At 38.7% G+C, this 20285-nt stretch overlaps 1 pseudogene across 1 annotated transcript; it reads right to left on the minus strand.

The window, feature by feature from the left end:
• Positions 1–10176: 10176 nt before the first annotated feature.
• Positions 10177–19865, minus strand: LOC147448777 (uncharacterized; annotated as a pseudogene). The gene is made up of 2 exons (XR_015189380.1): positions 18587–19865; positions 10177–11760 (listed from the first exon to the last, which is right to left on the minus strand). The product of XR_015189380.1 is annotated as an uncharacterized LOC147448777 (transcript).
• Between the last annotated feature and the right edge of the window lie 420 nt (positions 19866–20285).

Consider the following 20285-nt stretch of genomic DNA (forward strand, 5'->3'; position numbering starts at 1 on the left):
GGCCGCCAGGTATGTACACATATTCTTTTGTATAAACCTAATAAGAACTCACTATGCTCTATACATTACAGTAGAGCGAGTTCACCATATCGTCGTGCTCTTCTTCTCGCACTCTCTCTCGCGTCACACTTCCGCTCGTACTCCTTCATGTACAGTACATGATCTGAATTTTGGTGATAAAATTGCTGCATTTGGCATATTATGTCGTGGCCTGTATAAGCTCACTTTGTATAACAAGTTTGGGCAAAATTTTTCAAATGCAATTTTGGATTCAAAGGCTATTTCAAATGCAAAACTGTGGAATGCACGTTTTGGGCATCTGGATTTTGCCAGTTTGCTGTGTTTGTAGAAATCTAATATGGTTGTGGCTTTGCCACCTCTTGAAGCACCTGTCAAACATGTTTTTGAAGGCTGTATTTTGGGTAAAATGCAACGCTCTAAGTTTCCAAAGAATGGTTTAGTTAGGGCCACATGCAGGATGAAGCTTGTGCATAGTGATGTTTGTGGGCCCATGCAAACCCCGTCCTTGGGAAATTACCTTTACTTCCTGAATTTCATTGATGATTACTCTAGACATGCATGGGTATTTTCCCTTAAATCGAAGTTCAAAGTTTTTATGTGCTTCAAACAATTTCTGGCTATGGCTGAAAATGTCTTGAAATGTACTATGGGCACCCTTTGTCCCGATCGAGGGGGCGAGTATATGTCTCATGAATTCAATGCATTTTTGGCTAGTCGTGGGATAAATCACCAATGTACAGTGCCTTATACACCTCAGCAAAATGGTGTTGCTGAGAGGAAATATAGGTCACTTATGGAAATGGCACGATGTGTGGTCAAAAGTCAAGGTTTACCGCATTCTTTTTGGCTTGAGGCCATCATGCATGCCACTTATGTACTAAACAGGTGTCCTACAAAAGCTTTGCAATCTATTACTCCATATGAATCATGACATGATCATAGAAAGCCTTCTATTGAGCATATGCGTGTTTTTGGTTGTTTGGCATATGCTTTGGTGCCACAAACACAGTGCAAAAAATTGGTTGATAAGGCTGTCAAATGTATTTTTGTTGGCTATAGTGTTGAAAGCAAAGGTTACAGGTTGTATCATCCACAAACAAAGCATATTTTGGTTTCACGGGATATTGTGTTTGTGGAAGTTTCTGTTCAGCCCTTGCTGTCATGTACTAGAGGTAGTAATGTAAGCTCACAGGACATTTATGACACTCTGTTGCCTCTTTTCAATGGTGAAAGTACGAATGTAAATTCCAATGAGGAAAATGTACAGCCTAAGGGGGTTTCAAAAAATGTTATAGATGAGCCTATTACTATTGTAGAGGTACATGATGTACTTGATGAGGAAAGGACTGAAAATTAGCAAGCTAGAGGTATGCCAAAATGGCTAGTGCATACATTGCGTGATAGAAAATTGGATGTACCTTTGTCTAGTTGTACTCGTTCAGGTTCTCACCATGCATCTGATGCATCAGATTGTTATGCTTTGACCGTGTCTAGCCTACATGATGTTGAGGAACCTCTGTCTTTTGAGGAAGCACAAAATTCGGAAAATTGGATGGCTGCCACCATGCAATCAGAATATGATGCACTTATAGAAAATGACACATGGACTTTATGTGATTTGCCTCCTGGCAAAAAGGCCATTAGTACAAAGAGGGTTACAAGTTAAAACGCAAGCTCGATGGTGAGGCTGATCGCCATAAGGCTCAACTTGTTGCAAAAGGCTATACACAACAAAAAGGCATAGATTATGAAGAAACTTTGCTCCCACTTGTCGTATGACTACTGTGCATTTTCTATGTGCCTTGGCAGTTCATTTTGGCTGGGATGTACATCAATCAGACATTGTTACTTCTTTCTTGAATGATTACACATTTGAGGAAGTTTATATAACGTAGCCTCGCGATTTTGTCAAGAAAGGAAAAGAGGATAGCGTGTGCAGATGTGAAAAGGCTTTGTAGGGGTTTAAGCAATCTCCTCATGCTTGGTATGAGAAAGCTGACACTTCGGTCAAACGAGGCTTTCGTAAACAATCCAATAAAAAACACATTGTATGTCAAGCGTGAGGGCGATGTACTTCTCATTGTTGTTCTTTATGTGGATGATTTGCTGATCACTAGTCCCAATTAGGCACATATTGCTGAATTTTAGGCTGATTTGAATGCTACTTTAAAGATGAAAGATTTGGGACTGTTGCATCATTACTTGGGCATACAGTTTAAACAGTGTGATGGTGGTATTGCCTTGTGTCAAAAAAGTTACATAGAGACATTGCTATGTAAGTTTGGATTTGAGGATTGCAAACCTATTTCCACTCCCATGGAAACAGGTTTGAAGCTGAGTCTACATGATGTTGGTGATCCTGTTAATGTCACTCTTTATCAAATTGCTATTGGCTATCTGATTTATGTATGCAACACGAGGCTAGATATTCAGATTGCAGTCTCATAGGTCAGTAAATTTATGCATAGCCCAGGGTCTAAGCATTGGTAGGCTGTCAAGAAGATTTTCCGCTACTTGAGTGGCACTTTACATCTTGGCTTATGTTATCCCAAGGGGGGATCATTTCCGCCAGACTTACATCTTTTTCAGACTCAGATTGGGCTGGTTGTTTTGACACATGAGTGTCCACAAGTGGTTTATGTTTCATGCTTGGCAGTTCATGTATATCATGGTTGAGCAAGAAGAAACCTAATGTGGCTACTTCTAGTTGTGAGACTGAGTATAGGGAAGTCTTCACAACTATGGTTGAGTGTGTATGGGTGAGACGCCTTATGACTGATTTGGGTGTTGGACAGGACTTTGCCCACACTATCTACACTGACAGTCAGAGCACATTGGCAGTTGCGAGGAACCCAGTTTTTCATGCTCGCACAAAGTACATTGAGGTGCATTACCACTTTGTGAGGGAGAGGCTCTTAGCAGGAGAGATCAGCTTGGTTTATGTGCCAACACAGGACAACCTTGCAAATCTTTTCACAAAGGCATTGTCTCGTGAGAATTTTGAAGCTTTTCGCAAAGCTTTGGGCTTACTCCCCTTTGTGGACTGATCATGTCCTCAAGGCATGGCACTTCCCTTTAGTCATGTGCCAGCTCTCATTCACTGCATCACTCCAGGGGAGATTTGTTTCCATATTCATGTGGTAGTGATGTGTGTGAACACACTAGGACCACCAGGGGATTTTTCCCTCTCTGGGAGGTTTTTTCCTCCATGCATTATATATACCCCCATTCATTCTAGGGCTATCTATCTTTCCATTGCACACTAAGTAATACACTCTCTCCTGTGTGCCTTGAGCTTCCTTCGTCTTTTCCAAGCTGTGTGTGTTTTCTTGCAACCCTAATTCCAACATTTAAGTAGGTTGAGATTGTTCTTAGAGGAGTCTCAAACTTAAGATCGAGGCTTTAAGCAACCTCAAAGTGAGAGGCTAGAACTTAATCTTAGCAAAATCATAAATCTGTGCTTCTGTAGAGGCTCAAATTTAGATATTTAGATCCTCTACATCAGTGGAGGTTGGAGCTTAAGTTCAACATTCAAAGAGTTCTTTTAGGCACATGCTCCAACTTAAGCTTGAGGTTCTACCTCATGAGAGGAAGAGTTTTGAATTTAAGTGGCTCATGGGTCTTTATTGATGGAGGTTGGAATTTAAATATAATCCTTAGAGAAATCCTTGAGATGGAGATTCAAAGTAAATTTCAAGCTTCTTAATCCTTGAGATGGAGATTCGAAGTAAATTTCAAGCTTCTTCTAAAGAAGACACTCACATTTGTATGCTAATTTAGTATAACCATCTAGATATTTATACTTGAATTTCAAGGTTTTAGCAAGTAATTCTTATGTAGCATTAGAATGTGAGTCTAGCCTTGTGAACTTGATATAACTACTATAACACATGCAAGAGAGATTCATGTTAAAGGTTTATTCCATGTAGACTAAAGATTTCACTCTCATCTCCATGTAGTTGAATAGCATATGCAAGTTGGATTTTAGTATGGGAGGTTCAATTTTATTGATTGTGACATCCATATGTTAATATAGAGCAACGATATGAGCCTTCATACACTCTGTTCTAGGTTTCTAGCTCTTGAGAGTCAAACTTAAGTTTGAGACTCACATCTATAATTAATGTAGAACTAGCATGTGAGACTAGCCTAATGAGCTCATTATAGATAGTTATGCGGACAAATACTTGTGTGCACATCCTAACCAACATAAATCTTCTTTTGCTATAAATCTTTTTGTTGAATACCTAATGCTACACTCGAAAGTGAAGCTTTGTCTCTCTTCCCCATTTATATTGAGCTTTGAATTGAGAATTTAGCACCATGCACTTGAGCCTCACTTGAACATATTAAGTCACTTGGGACTCAATTCTAAGCTTGATGCTCCCTTAATCTAGCACTTGCAAGAGAAGAAGATCCAACCAACCAAGAGGTATTGGACCTTGTTTCTCAAACTTGTAGGCTCCAAATCCAATCATAGAGTACATCCATGTGAGACTCCACCTTGAGTTCAAGTGGCACTTGCAATGAGCCTCAATGTCAAGGTTCAATTTCAAGTTAGTAGGCTCAAACATAAGCATGTTGCACATGGTAGATTCTATCATGGTCAAACTTAGTATGTGTGCTTATGTAACCTTGCATTTGCGAATTTGGATCCTTAGCCATCCTATTAGAAGCCAAAATTCATCACATTTAATAGGATCGGCCTTGTTTCTAAGACCCAAGTGGTACATTTTAAACAAAGCACTTCCATGTTGGGCTTAATAAAAAAGTACTCACTTTGAGGTATAACTTGATAATGAGCCTCTCCTAATTACCTAGTGACATATGTAGCTTTATTACAAGGCTCAAATTTTGTAGTACAATTTCTAAATGTAGATATTGTGAATAACAAATGTCACCTAAGGATAAGAGCACAATATTTATTTTTTCTAACAAGGATAAAAAAGGGCGAGATGGATTTGACACTAATCAAGAAAAACAAGAAATTGGTGTGCCCTTTGCTCAAAAATATTGTAAGGATAACAATACCATAAAAACCATTGAAGATGTGGTGCGTGTGGGGCACAAAAGGCTTCTTGTTGGGAAAGCCTCTACAAACATTGCAAGATACAAATTTTGAGAGCAATCCATTGTGTGTCTTCAATGATAGTCATGAGAAGAAGTATTAAAGTAGTTATCAGAACTTCAAGAGTCTTTTGCAAATAAGGACTTACAAGAGAATTTGGCAAAGAGATACAAAAGATTGTAGGTGATACAATGATATATCAGACCTTTTTTGAGCTATGTGTGGGACAATGGAGTAATGCTTGTGCATAATCCAATTCCAACCTAATTGGAATCAGATATGATTGCAAGTTGATAAATTTCTTGTTGCACCAGAGACGAGACACGAGACGAGAAGAGAGAGAGACGACACCATCATATGCAATCCCCAAAGTGTGTGGAGAGCACACATATACAGTGGGGACTCCTATCTATACATAGCATAAGTGTGGGCTCTCTATATAGCTCCAATGCACCCACTCAAATAGGAATCCCTAACTGAGGATGAGAAAAACCCTTGGGGGTACAAGTAAAAAACCCACAGCACCATATACATGCACTGTTGTATTAATAAATTTTCAAGTTTACAGAATATGTTCATGAGGAGCTACATCACTCCATAATATAACAAACGCCACGAAGGCTCATAAAATTTGTAATGGAAACAAATTAAAAGTTTAACTACACACTCTTGTGCCACTGTAAATGTTTTGGTAGAGCAGCTTTAGCGTCTTTGATCCCTTTTATATGCTTCTTAATGTGATTTTTATCTTGTAATCAATACAAACTCAAGAAACATATTGAAATGTGAAGGATAGAAATAATCACATCACATTGTTCTTAGAGATTGTTCGTGATGCCGCTCTGGAGACGATATAGAAACAAACATAATGCCGATGCAATCACATGCGTAGACGACATATAAACAAATGTAATATCAATAAAATCACATGTGCACACAATTATACAAAGCCGAGATGTAATGAACATATTGGGGCCCCCAAGATCTCAACAGCTCGTAGTTGTCATCATCATGGCTTTATGTACCATGGCATCACGGTATTCACCATGGCATAAGAGACGCTCATAAAAGCTTTGAAATACCAATCATCATGGTTTTACATACCATGGCATCATAGGCATTTTCTTCAAATGAAATAAAAATTGTAAAATAGTAATCATCATCATGGATTTAAGTACCGTGGCATCATGGTATTCACCATGGCATTAGAGATTCTCAGAAAAACTTTGAAATAGCAATCATCATGGCTTTACGTACCATGGCATCAGAGACTTTTTCTTCAAATTAAATAAAAACTTTAAAATAGTAATCACCAGCATGGCTTTACGTACCATGGCATTACAAATGCTAATTTTGTGCAAAATCTGCAAAACCTCAAGACAATGACTAGTCAATAGATAACTGCTTTGTAAAATCACGTGAAATATTTTATGAAAAATCGTGACAAGATTAGTAGCATGTATCAAGAACCAAATCCATGATCAATGGAGAAAATAAAATCACAACAAATAATATCACCTTGATGCATCATGTAACTTCACCCATGACATCATGGAGCTCGATTTGGTGAACCTTGTCGTTTCTATGTCAATGATGCACATGAAGACTGTGGATAGTATCTCACGCTATACTAGGCTATGTGATTGAAGACAAAAGAAACCGGCCACACTATACTAGGCAGAAGCTTGCTACATATAGCATGACAAAATTGTCTCTATACTGATGCTCGACAGTTTTCCATCAATTCTCCTTGCTTTTGGATGCTATAAAAAAAACATGAGCAAATAGACACTAGAGTCTCTTTTAGTATGCAAATACGCACAAGCACATCCATCACAATCCACTCGATCATCAACACTGGTTAAAATAACGTGGTATTTTGTTAAAAAAACCATGCAAGTTAAAACAGATCACGATAAAAATAGCATTCCTCAACCCGTTCTTGATTGGGGCCGGTGGTCGTAGCCCTTTCTAGGCACTTGTTAAGCCAGGATTGGTAGATCTTAGTGAAGGTCGTAGCCATCGTGAGGCACTACCAAAGCTGCAATTGGTCGACATTGTAAAAATTACATGGTCAACAGTGCGCTTTCTTGAGAGAGTTTGCATGGCAGCAAATAGTACGCAACAAGCCAATCATGGCAGTCATGGGTAGTAGCCATAAGATGTTAAATAAAGCATGGTGTACTGTACCTGGCTCCTTACTGCTGAAAACTCATCATTTTGCCAACCAAAACTAACTTCTCAGCATGGGAGCATTGGAAGAAAGAGACATCACGCTTACGGGGTCAGCACAGAATAGCACGGAATCACCCTCTGCAGTTTTTATAAAGTAGGCTAAAAAGAGCGTGAATGGCAACCCTGTGTAGTGCTAGGTGTGAAGGGTATACATTAGAATTTAGAGCCAAAATCATTTCACACTATACTGGGTAGAAGAACTAACGCTATTGTAGTGTTCAGCGCTATTGTACGCTCGTATACTTAGCACAAAAAAAAAAACAAAAACACTTAAAAAGAGGAAAGGAAAACACAAACACCATGGCGCTCTCTTCTGATTCTTTTTCTACCACTATGTAGACAATCACAACGCAGTCTTCAGACATCATCCCTCTCAGCACTCAAAACATGGATGCATGCGAGACCGAGCAAAGTGAACTGTAGCTCAAGTTTTCTTCTTTCCAATCTCTTAGCTTTTGTGGCTAGAATCTTGACAATAGTATGGAAGCAAGAGTATAGGTCCTGCAACGAACCCTACTAGGAGTGTGTGTGTATATCCGCTGCCCTCAGACAGGTCATGAGCAATAAGAAAACGTGATTAAAAGCTGTATGCTCAAGAAAGTAAGCAATTAAAGGTAACGAAACAGAATCAAACCCTACATGCTAAAGGCACGCAGACCATCATGAGAGATATTAGAACAAAAATATCAAAACGTGATTAGAAGATGCAAGCACTTATCTTTTCTCTATTCCTCTACCAGACGTTGAGCGCTTATCCTTGTACTATGCTCTGATACTATGTTGAACGATAGTCTACAGACGAGACACGAAACCAGAAGAGAGAAAGACGACACCATCATATGCAATCCCCAAAGTGTGTGGAGAGCACACACTAAGTACACATATATAGTGGGCACTCCTAGCTATATATAGCATAAGTGTGGGCTCTCTATATAGCTCCAACATTTCCAATGATGTCTAAGCAAACATTATGATTGATCAAGCCCTTAATGTGACTTTTGAATGGTTGTGAATGATTGAAGTCCTATTTTACTAAGAAGATGAAGATATGTGAATTTCTATCCAAAAAAATCAATGTTTCTAACCAAAGTAGCGATATTTTGGATTCACTTCTTTTTATAACACAAAGGTTATTGAACCAATATAATGCTAAATCTCTTTGCATCTATGTATGTGAAGTGACAAATTGCATCTCATCATTAGTATTTGCCAATGCTACATCACTTTGATTGATTAAAAAAAGTCACATCTAGTAATCAAGGTGTATCTATGTCTTATTTATCATGCATAAATTAGGTCTTATTAAATACAATGTCCATTTTTTGAATATGTACATTTATTAAAGAGAGAGAGAGAGAGAGAGAGAGAGAGAGAGAGACTTGTATTTGGAGCTAGGAGTTTATGAGAATATTAAATCAAATCTCCAATATGAATAACATCATCCATTGTCATGGTTCTAATTATCTTTGGGAATGGCAGTTAGTGTCTGGGTTTCATTCCTTCATAATTGTGTAATAAAATACATAAGGCGTTTTAAGCAGGAAAATCATGACCTGCTTATTTGGATGAGCTTGTGTAAAAGGAAAGCATGATTTACTTGCATCATTCTGGTGGATAAATCTAGCAACAGCAAAATAGATCACACATTGGCTCAATAAAGAGCAAAATGTTAGAAATTTTCATGAATGAGAGTATGATGGCATTTGACCCATGTACCTAAAGGAAGAAATAAATAATAGTATTGGGTTCATACTTATTTTGGTGTTTCTAAACACCATCTTCTATTTGAGATACCATTAATTCCTATACTACCTTTACAAAAAATATGGATTTCACAAGCATTGACAAACAAAAATTTGTGTGATTTATTAATTTCTTGCAATATGCGATTTCTCTATTTCTAGTATTGTTAGACTTGTTTGTTTCAATAATACAATACAATTATATGAATGTCAATTGATATCTTAGTGTTTATATTCACCACATTCTTTTGAGATCCATTCATTCTAAAGTTCTTCTACAAAACGTTTCAACTTTTAATATAGTTTATAATGCAATCATATCAATGTTGCAATGAAAATCCTTCATTTCATTATTTTTTTCATGTGGAAAAGTGATATTGCAAGATAACTTTCAAGGAAAGGCTTCCAATGTTTCGACATTTGATTTATACATTCATGTAATTTTGTGCAAATACGCTCATATAATTGTTGAACGACGCATACATCTCAATGTCATAACCAAGTGATCACAAAAAAAATGATAGCTAAAACTACACAATAGTACTTAGATTTCAAGTATCCTCTAAAGAAATGGAACTTGAAGAAAGGGATGTTTGTCATGGTATGATCCATTCACGTAGTGAGTTTGGGCGCATTTGGAGTGTTGCAGCTATCAGAAAGCATCACTTGAAGCTAACGAAAAAGTAACCTACATTTTGGTGTTTGATGCACAATTGAGATTAGCACGTTGGACTAACGAGTTGCACCTATTTTTTTAAGAGGTTAACTACCTCTTCTCACCTCCATGCACTAGTTGGGTTAGCTACGTCCCACAACGGAAATCTTTTGTGTTTGTTGTTCTCGATTTGTTACCATATTAAATATGGCGAGGCTTGGTATCCCACCCACAAGCCCCATAGGATGTTGTAGGTTGCTTGTTTGGAATTTCAGTATATACAATACAAGTGACAACAATAGCTCAAAGGTACTGTTTTCAGGTTACTCCATCTTTGTGGTGATTGTGTTGCAAGGTTTTTTGCATTTCCTTTCGGATGTTGTATTCAACTACACAAGTGATTGAGGATCGTTACAACAATTTTAACTTTTACATCATAAAGATCTTGAAAGGCATTCTTTCAATGGCATAAATTTGTTCTTCATGACCAAGGTTAAGGCTAACAATCTGCCTTTGTTATAATACATATGCATATACATACACTAGCTATCCCGATGACCATTGGGCCTTGCAATGGCTGGGTGACCATCTACTTCCAAAAATCACAACCACAATATATATGTTTTCAGTTGTACAACAAAACACAAAGAAATTCATCATATTTCAATATGCAGCCATGATGAAGACGGAAATAGGCTATCATCGACCGACGCTGACAGGCGTAAACTCTTGTTTGTCATGGCTAGTGATGGCGAAAGAAGTAAGTGGTGGGGAGGTGGAGATGCTTGGTTTAGGTGGGGTTTTGGAGATGGCAATTGTGCCCTCCAGATACTGCACCACCTCACTCATGGATGGTCTGCTTGCAGGGTGGTCCTAGATACACCACAAAGCTACAAAAGCTGCTGTCCAAATTTGATGGCCATGAACTCCATCATCCTCTCCATGTGATGTTTGCACAGAGATGCCTAAGCGAGAATCTAACATGGCCGCCATATTACCCTGCATGGCAGCATCAAAGGCAACTGTTGGGAAGCAGCACATACTGTCTATATTGGCATCCCGAATCGCAAAATTGCGTTGTCCACTGATCAGCTCCAACAATACCATCCCGTAGCTATACACATCAAACTTTGTGCTCAACGTGCTTTCTCCTCCCCTCCAAAACTCCGGTGCCATGTACCCCGGAGTTCCTCTTGCCAACGTCACTACTTGGCTCTCATCTCTACCCATTAGCCTTGACAACCCAAAATCTGCAATCTTGGGACTCATGGCCTCATCCAAGAGTATGTTTTGTGGCTTGATGTCGCAATGTACTATTCTGTGTCGGCATTCCTCATGCAAGTAGCTTAATCCCCTTGCTACCCCTAATGCAATTGCATACCTTTGACTCCAATCAAGAATTCGCTCATCATCAACACCACAACTTTTGCCTGTAAAGAGCCATGTATCGAGGGATCCATTTGCCACATACTCATATACAAGCATTTCATGATCCTCTTGAACACACAAGCCAAGCAGCCTGACAACATTGGCATGATGAATTCTCCCTATAGTACCCACCTCATTCAAAAATTGTTTCTTCATGTGCTTTGACCTTATCTCCAACACCTTCATAGCAATCTCCACTGCAGTAGTAGCCGCTTCTTTGTTGGTAGTGCTTATACACGTCTGCAGGGGAAGTGTCCCTTTATAGACCACAGCAAACCCCCCTTCACCAACAACACAGCTGAATGACTTGGTTGCGGATGCAATGGCACTGTACGAGTACTCCATGGGCCGCTCTGTGAGACCCTCCAACTCCCTCAAAATAATTGAAAGATTGGGCCTGTACGTGGACTCTTGCAAGTGCCTCAACACTTTCTTCAACACATATACTGCCAGACGTGCCAATCTCGAGACCAGATCATGGAAACTCTTTCTGATCTTGCCAAAATAATAATAGCCCAGAAAAGCGAGCATCACAGCTACCACCAATAAAGAGACACCCAAGCAAATTTGAAAGACATGGTTGCATTGCATTAGCCCACCATAGGAGGGCTCTGAAACATATAAGGATCTCAAATGTTAGAAAACACGCGCTTCGTGAACGACTCCAAATGCCCATCATCATCAATGCATGTGTTCATACTTGATAAGGAATTTAGGAGTAAGTATAAATATTTTCCAATGGCCAAACTCCTTCCTCCTTTAAAAAAATCTGAGTAATACACTGGAATATTTCCCTGCCCCCTACCCGCCAACCAAACCAGGACAATATCATGAGGATAGAGGAGTGTCGGCCTCGGTGGCGTCAGTTTATATATTAAAAAACTCCCATTTAAATAATAAGATAATTACATATTATTATTTGAAACAAATTTTAAAAAATAACAAAATACATTATACTACTCATTAATCTTGAGTATTTTATATATGTGAAAAGGCTCCACCTAAATATTGAGGTGAAAGGTGCACATTGCACATTATCACTTGGAAATAACATAAAATAAAAAAATATATACTAAAATCAATAAAATAAAAAATCACATTGAAAAACTAAACCAAAAGAATATTTTAATGCTTTCATGAAAAAGATAGACTTAATGTGCATAGAGAATAATAAAACAGTTCAATAATATGAATTTTTTGTGAAGTCCTTAAATAAAAATATTTTATATAAATCATAATATAAGAAAATTATTAAACCAATACTTTACATCATGGATCACACTTCTATGAATGTAGCATTTGAAAGAAGTAAAGTGACAAATGGTTTATATATTAAGTATTTAAGATAATTATGTATTATTATTTGAAATAAATTGTAAAAAATAACAAAATACATTATATTACTCATTAATCTTGAATATTTAATATCTAAAAAGACTCCACCTAAATATTGAGGTGAAAGGTGCACATTGCACATTATCATTTTGAAATAACATTTTAAAAAAATATTAAAATCAATGAAATAAAAAATCACATCAAAAAACGAAACCAAAAGTTTATTTTAATGCTTTCATAAAAAAGACAAATGGTTTATATATTAAGTAAAAAGACAAATGGTTTATATACTAAAAAATTCTTATTCAAATAATAAGATAATTACGTATTATTATTTGAACCAAATTATAAAAAAAACAAAATACATTATACTACTCATTAATCTTGAATATTTTATATATCTAAAAAGGCTCCACCTAAATATTGAGGTGAAAGGTGCACATTGCACATGATCTAGAAATAACATTAAATAAAAAAATATATACTAAAATAAAAAAAATAAAAAATCACATCAAAAAACTAAACCAAAAGAATATTTTAATGCTTTCATAAAAAAGATAGATTTAATGTGCAGAGAGAATAATAAAACAATTCAATAACATCAATCTTTTGTGAAGTCCTTAAATAAAAAGATTTTATATAAATCATAATATAAGAAAAATATTAAACCAATATTTTACATCATGGATTACACTTTTACGAATGTAGCATTTGAAAGAAGTAAAAAGACAAATGGTTTATAAATTAAAAAAGATAAATGGTTTATATATTAAAAAAGTCTCTTTTATATAATAAGATAATTATGTATTATTATTTGAAACAAATTTTTAAAAATAACAAAATACATTATATGACTTTTAATCTTGAATATTTTATATATCTAAAAAGGCTCCACCTAAATATTGAGGTGAAAGGTGCACATTTCACATTATCATTTTGAGATAGCATTAAAAAACAAACCAAAATCAATAAAATAAAAAATCACATTGAAAAACTAAACCAAAAGAATATTTTAATGCTTTCTTAAAAAAGACAAATGGTTTATAATCACAAATGGGTTATATATTAAGTAAAAAGACAAATGGTTTATACGTTAAAAAAGTCCATTTAAATAATAAGATAATTATGTATTATTATTTGATATAAATTTAAAAAAAAAACAAAACACATTATACTACTCATTAATCTTGAATATTCTATATATCTAAAAAGGCTTCACCTAAATATTGAGGTGAAAGGTGCACATTGCACATTATCATTTGGAGACAACATCAAATTAAAAAATATATACTAAAATCAATAAAATGAAAATTCACATCAAAAAACTAAACCAAAAGAATATTTTAATGCTTTCATGAAAAAGATAGATTTAATGCATAGAGAATAATAAAACAATTCAATAATATCAATTTTTTTAAAGTCCTTAAATATTTTTTTTTAATATAAATCATAATATAAGAAAAATAGTAAACCAATAGTTTACACCATGGATCACACTTCTATGAATGTAGCATTTGAAAGAAGTAAAAAGACATGTCTTTTTTTTATTCTAGAATTTTGAGGCTGTTTAGAGGCACATGTCAAACACTTAGAATTGAAGGACCTTCTTACATTCTCGATACTAAGGCAAAAAATCATGGGAAAAGAGCCCCCTTTGCACATTGAACAAGGTGAAAATTTACTATGGCCTACATAAGGCTATTGAACAAAAATGCCTTATAACAAGAAGAAAGAAAGTGATAAAATCACGAGGCCTACCCATAAGCATTCCTCTATGTAGAGAGAGAGAGAGAGAGAGAGAGAGAGAGAGAATAGAGAAGAATCTAAAGACGTTCCTGGCAACAATTGTTGTAGCTCAAGAGATTTTTCACTATGCATGCAAGGAGGGGACAAGTAGGGGAAGGTCAGGGGTCTCCCTTTATTTCTCTATATTGCACTCATCTTTTTCTCTCTGTATTGCATAGTGTTTGAGGTGGGAGGGTGATGGCATAGAGGGGCAGTGGCAGAGGAATCACGCTCGTTTGTCTCTCTTTGTCTCAACAACTTGAGGTTTGCATGGAGGGGCAGTGGGGGCCTGGTAGGGGAAGGAGGACGAGTAGAAGAGTTGGAAGCAGATAGTGGCAGGCGTTAGGTGGAGTAAGAGGCGGAGAAGGAATCTAATGAATTTTTAAAACATCGAGAAAGCAGTTATGTTACTATGTTGCACCCATTTCACATAAGAAAATACTTTCAAACAACGGATATTCCTTCTCGTTGGCCCAAAAATAGAATTTGGTGCGATGAACTGGACTCATCATGGAGTGGCCTTCATGATCTATGGCCTTTTTTTTGGTGAGTTTCAGTGGCGACAAATTGGAGTCTGCCTAGAGGTGTTGTAGGACTTCATGGCTTGCGGCCTTATGAGAGAGAGTCAGGGGATGTTTTGGAGCCGTGTGGCCCTATGCGCTGACGTTCCAATTGTGCAGAGTTTGCTCCTCGGGGGCTGCTATGCAGAATCTGCTATGGAGAGATTGCTATCACCAGCTGACCTTATGGTGTCGACTCTCTCTTGCTATACTGGCTTTCACCTCGTGTCCACACTATCTGCCAAGCCCTCTCATTGCCTTTTCCTTTGACACACAACTCCCTTGTCTTAACCCCCGGTCAAAGGGTAGCCATGAGGATTGTGATCGATCCTATGGGGGATGCAGAGGTTGAGGGTTACAAAGGTTGATGGAGACACTTGAGCAGAGATGATAGTGAAATTACACACTTTGGGGTTCTATTTCTGTTCTCTCTCTCTCTCTCTCTCTCTCTCTCTCTCTCTCTCTCTCTCTCTCTCTCTCTCTCTCTCTCTCTCTCTCTCTCTCAACAGGTTGGTCAATCTTTGGTGGGTGGAGGCGTACGAGCCTGTGAGCAAAACATCAGTCTTGTGATCCTCTCATTAGGTCATCAAACCTACCTGACGATGGCCGAACATGAGCACCCTACAAACAGTCGATGTGCAAGGGGAGAAGGCAACGCAAACGAGAGAGAAGGGGGCTGAGGGGGCGACGGCGGCAATATTTGGGGAAATCATTTAACTTATGGCCATTAAATAGTGTGGGTCATGAAAAAGAAGAATCTCTCTTTCTCTCAGTCTCTCTCTCTCTCTCTCTTTGTCGTGCACACCTGCACGTTTCTCCCCTGCTCTTGAGCCTCTCCTCCACGCCATAGCTACGGCCGCCTTGCATCCTGCTGTATTTCCTCTCTTGCATAGCCCAAGGCCATGCCATTGAGTGCGTCTCACCTTGTATACCTCCACCTATTGCTTGGTCTGTTGGCTTGGTCTCGTCCACTCTAGCCTGTTGTCTTGCTTTGCCCAAAACCCAATGCCTACAACCGTCGGCTCCAGGACATGCATAAAGAGGATCTAGGTAGTGAGAAATAGCGTTTGTTTCATCAGGAGCTTCGCTACTAGCAGACAGGGAACCTCTTAAAGCCTAGACTTTGGAGGATCTTGGCAATGAAGACGAGTCAGGATTGCCATTGCCTTTTGTGCGCAAAATCCAATCATCAAAACCCTACATAAAATTCACAAATTTCACTCAATCAAAATTGTTGTATGCCTCATCTCAGGATTGAAATGTCAGTGATGTCGCTTGAAAGTGTTCCTACGACACCAAATGCAAGCCCACCCTCAAACAAAACGTGAAACATCAACCATTCTATCACAAGCTCCCCAACCCCTTGCAGTGCCGCACTTTTGACAAAAAGCCAAGACATGAAACTACTCTGTAGGAACTTTGTAGATGACGCAATAAAATCTATAGTACCCGTGGACTTGTGTCCTGAATACAGAGCTCCTAAAGCTGTGACCTGTCATACTCGGTTCAAAAGAAAATGTGGAGAGTGGGGATGGGAGGGCATGTGAGGCATCAAAGGAACATCATTTTTGTGCAAGGCATTTAATTCTAAAAGGATCACAAGGCCCCAAGTTCATGATTCTTCAGATACCTTCAAGCGTAATAAATGTCCACTATCTTTATCCACCAATAAATTAATAATAAAAATTGTGCATTTAATAAAATACATATAAGATTTTTCACTAACAAAAAGGGAACACATCACTACTACAATATGGCCTTAGGCCTTTGGGCAAGCCAAAAAGCTTCTATGAGAAGAATAAAGAGTGACACTAGCTGGCTAGTGAAAATTCACTATGGACTACATAAGGGTATTGACAAGGAATTCCTTTGTTTTTTTTTGCCAAACTCACAGCTGTGAGTAGAGTTTTTACTATTAGCATAATAACAGAACATATTACATCCCGTCCATGCTCGACATGAGCCATGGAGCTCATACACAACGGATACTACCGCAATCCGACCACAGATAACAAAAAAGAAACGGTAACATAACCCCGAAGGGTGCCACCAAGACTATCATGACTACCACTCACGACAGCCTCACCGGCCTCTAGGGAACCCCTGAACAACATAAACTCCCAAGCATACAAGACAAGTACATCCGGCTTTTACATGGAGCACTAATTACCATACAATATGATCAAAGAATTACAACCAATAACGACCATACATAGGCTTTTTGCCAAGAAGCCAATAACCTACACAACACCATACCCACGAACCTATGACTCCACAGCAAGGCCAGAGTCCTTGCAACTGAACAAAAGTTCCACCATACCGAACCACTGTAGCTGAGAAAACTTCGCACCACCAGAACCGAACCAAGACACCAACACACAAACCAGAGCGAGTAGAGGTTGTCACACCATCCGCTCCCCCTGTCCACCATCCGCCAGATCGTGGAAAGCAGGAAACTCCTCGCGTGGAGAAGGGGACTGCCGCCCAACCCTGATTCCAAAAAGGGATGTCGTCGAAGCACCAGCCCAAGCCGATGCCAATCTGCCATAGCCATAACCTCCCCAGCTCAGCACTCCCTCCTCGACCCCAGGACACCCCGCCCGAAGCCCCTCTTGGCTCATGCAGTAGCACCAAGGCTGTCAAGGCAGCAGAGCGTCGAGCTAGGTTTCAACGAGCAATGTAGTGACAAGGAATTCGTAATAAAAAGCTTCTATGAGAAGAATAGAGAGTGACACTATTATTTTTAAAAAGGGATGGTCGTCGAAGCACCAGCCCAAGTCGATGCCAATCTGCCATAGCCACAACCTCCCCAGCTCAGCTCTCCCTCCTCGACCCCATGACACCCCACCCAAAGCCCCTCTTGGCTCATGCAATAGCGCCAAGGCTACCAAGGCAGCAGAGCGTCGAGCTAGGTTTCGACGAGCAATGTAGTGACAAGGAATTCCTAATAAAAAGCTTCTATGAGAAGAATAGAGAGTGACACTATTATTTTTAAAAAGGGATATGTCGTCGAAGCACCAACCCAAGCCGATGCCAATCTGCCATAGCCACAACCTCCCCAGCTTAGCACTCCCTCCTGGACCCCAGGACACCCTGCCCGAAACCCCTCTTGGCTCATGCAGTAGCGCCCAGGTTGTCAAGACAACAGAGCGTCGAGCTAGGTTTCGACGAGCAATGTAGTGACAAGGAATTCTTAATAAAAAGCTTCTATGAAAAGAATAGAGACTGACACTATTATTTTTAAACATGTAGTGTCACAATGCATTTTATAAAAAAAAACGTATAACAATGAACTATTTACATCACAATATATTCCTAAGACATAAAAAATAATGTTCAACACAAAACTCAATGCCCTTATTTAAAGAGAGAGGTGCACCAAGGTCAAAACCCTCTCACAAGGCCCTATAACCCCTATAACAGATAATTTAAAATTATCACTAGCTTGTGATGTGACATTAATCGACAAGCTTTTTTCTTCACTGGAGGCGAGAGAAGTCCACTCTAAGAGCTGTCGCCTCTCACCAAGAGGATGTAGATTGCAACAATGGAGTAAAATAGTCCCTTAAATTTTCAACCCTTCTAGACTCAAGATGAAAGAGGCTCCGTCTCTGTAACTCTTTTGTAGTGGAGTTTACTCGGCCCCTTCCTGTGGTACTTTTATCTTTTTCCATCTTTTATTTAATCAATTTCTACCCTTTAAAAAAATAAATAAATCTCGAAAACATGTTACGAATTAAATAATAGAAAACATTACCGTATTCGTATTTGTATGCGCAGGAGAATCCGGAGAAAAGTAATTGGTCTTCATAAAAGCAGTCTTCCCCATCGTTTCTACAGTAGGTACACCAATCTGGCCAAGAAAGTTGAACTCTCCCTTTCTCCATTATATTATTGTTATTACTCAATGCAACACCAAATGTAAAATGGGAGCACGCCAAGGTATCCATGGCATGGCGCACCCTGAGCTCCTTGCCTGATGCTCTCAGGCTAATGCAATTAGAAGTCGTAGGAAAGTCACTTGGACATATTGCTCTATGGCTCCTGCAGTACTCACTTTCTTGCTCCCAAATTAAATCATATGGCGAGACGTTCCCATCGTTATTTACATATTGAGACAGAGCAGCCCGATCTGTGCAATTGAAGAATAGGTACACATTTTGGTAAGAAAACCACAAAGAATCGTTCGCGAAGCCGGTAAGATTGACAGAGGCAGGGATGTTGAATTGAGAGAAACTCTGTTAGGTGAAGAGAGAGTCACAGAAGTTCATGGTGAGCAGAGAGGTGTTCCAGGAGAGACAGATATCGATGTCGCCGGTGATATAATATATGGAGTCTGTGGGGCAGTTTGTTATGATGGCAACGGGAGGCGGATCACCAGGGTTGGCTGCTTCTAGGGTAGCAGATAAAGAATTCCAATGAGCATGCGCGGAGGAGGAGCTGCAATTGGAGAGAACAAAGTCGGGCGACTCAGCACAAGAAGCAGAGTTCCAAAAAGGGTATGAAATGTTGAGACCAGCACACGGGACAGAAGGCCCACATGAGGTATAATTTGCTGCACTCATGAGCTCACCATTGCCCATAAATATCCAGCTCGAAACCAAGGACAGCAGTAGTACCCAGCAGACATTCCAAACAACTTTGCAGCTGCCCATCTTCTGCTCTATTATAATATAGAGCTTGCATATGATTCTTTAGCCATCAGCAGCTGATCATGAATATGGCTTGCAATATTGTTGCATTGCCAACAGCGACATTAGCGACGACATGGTCAGAAACAGCTAAAGTTCTTTTGCATGCAAGGCTGGGACTCTGGGAGACCTGGGGGTTAATGTAGGGCGGGCTTCAGCTCTGCAAAACGACAATAGAGTTGGTGGAGGTGGCACCCTACAGCTCACTATACTGACCATGGACAGAGTTCAAGGAAAATCAACATAAAAAATTTCCTTTAAGGTAGACGAAAAGAAGAAATTTTCTAAAATAATTTGTAATTTTTGCAATTTAACTCCTATTTTCTTATATTTTTCCAGCACATTTTTCCTTTTCCAATGATCCCTTCAATGAGATAATGTCTCAGCTAGAGCTAGCTGCCTGTCATGGCCACTAGTAATGCAAAGCCTGATTGAGGTAATGAGAAAGAAAAGAGAGGACGACGAAGAAGCTGATGGCATTGTACTTTAATAATTGGTGCTCTCGCACACAAATTTTCGAAGTCAAACAATATTATTGCATTGCCAACAGCGACATTAGCGACGACACGGACTTGGTCGAGGAAAGAGTTTGTTTTACCGACTAATAAATGTGTCAAAGTAAGAACTTGACTACAGGACACTTTTTTGAAGAATTAGCAGAATTATAATTAGTGTTTGGAAATTGGAACAATGATCAAAAGCTCCCTGTAGCACATGCATTCAAATGATTATTAAACTATACATGTTGTATTAACACTAGGAGTC

The sequence above is a fragment of the Adiantum capillus-veneris genome, chromosome 10, assembly GCF_014529385.1.
Source record: "Adiantum capillus-veneris isolate H3 chromosome 10, ASM1452938v2, whole genome shotgun sequence".
Lineage (NCBI taxonomy): Eukaryota > Viridiplantae > Streptophyta > Polypodiopsida > Polypodiales > Pteridaceae > Adiantum > Adiantum capillus-veneris.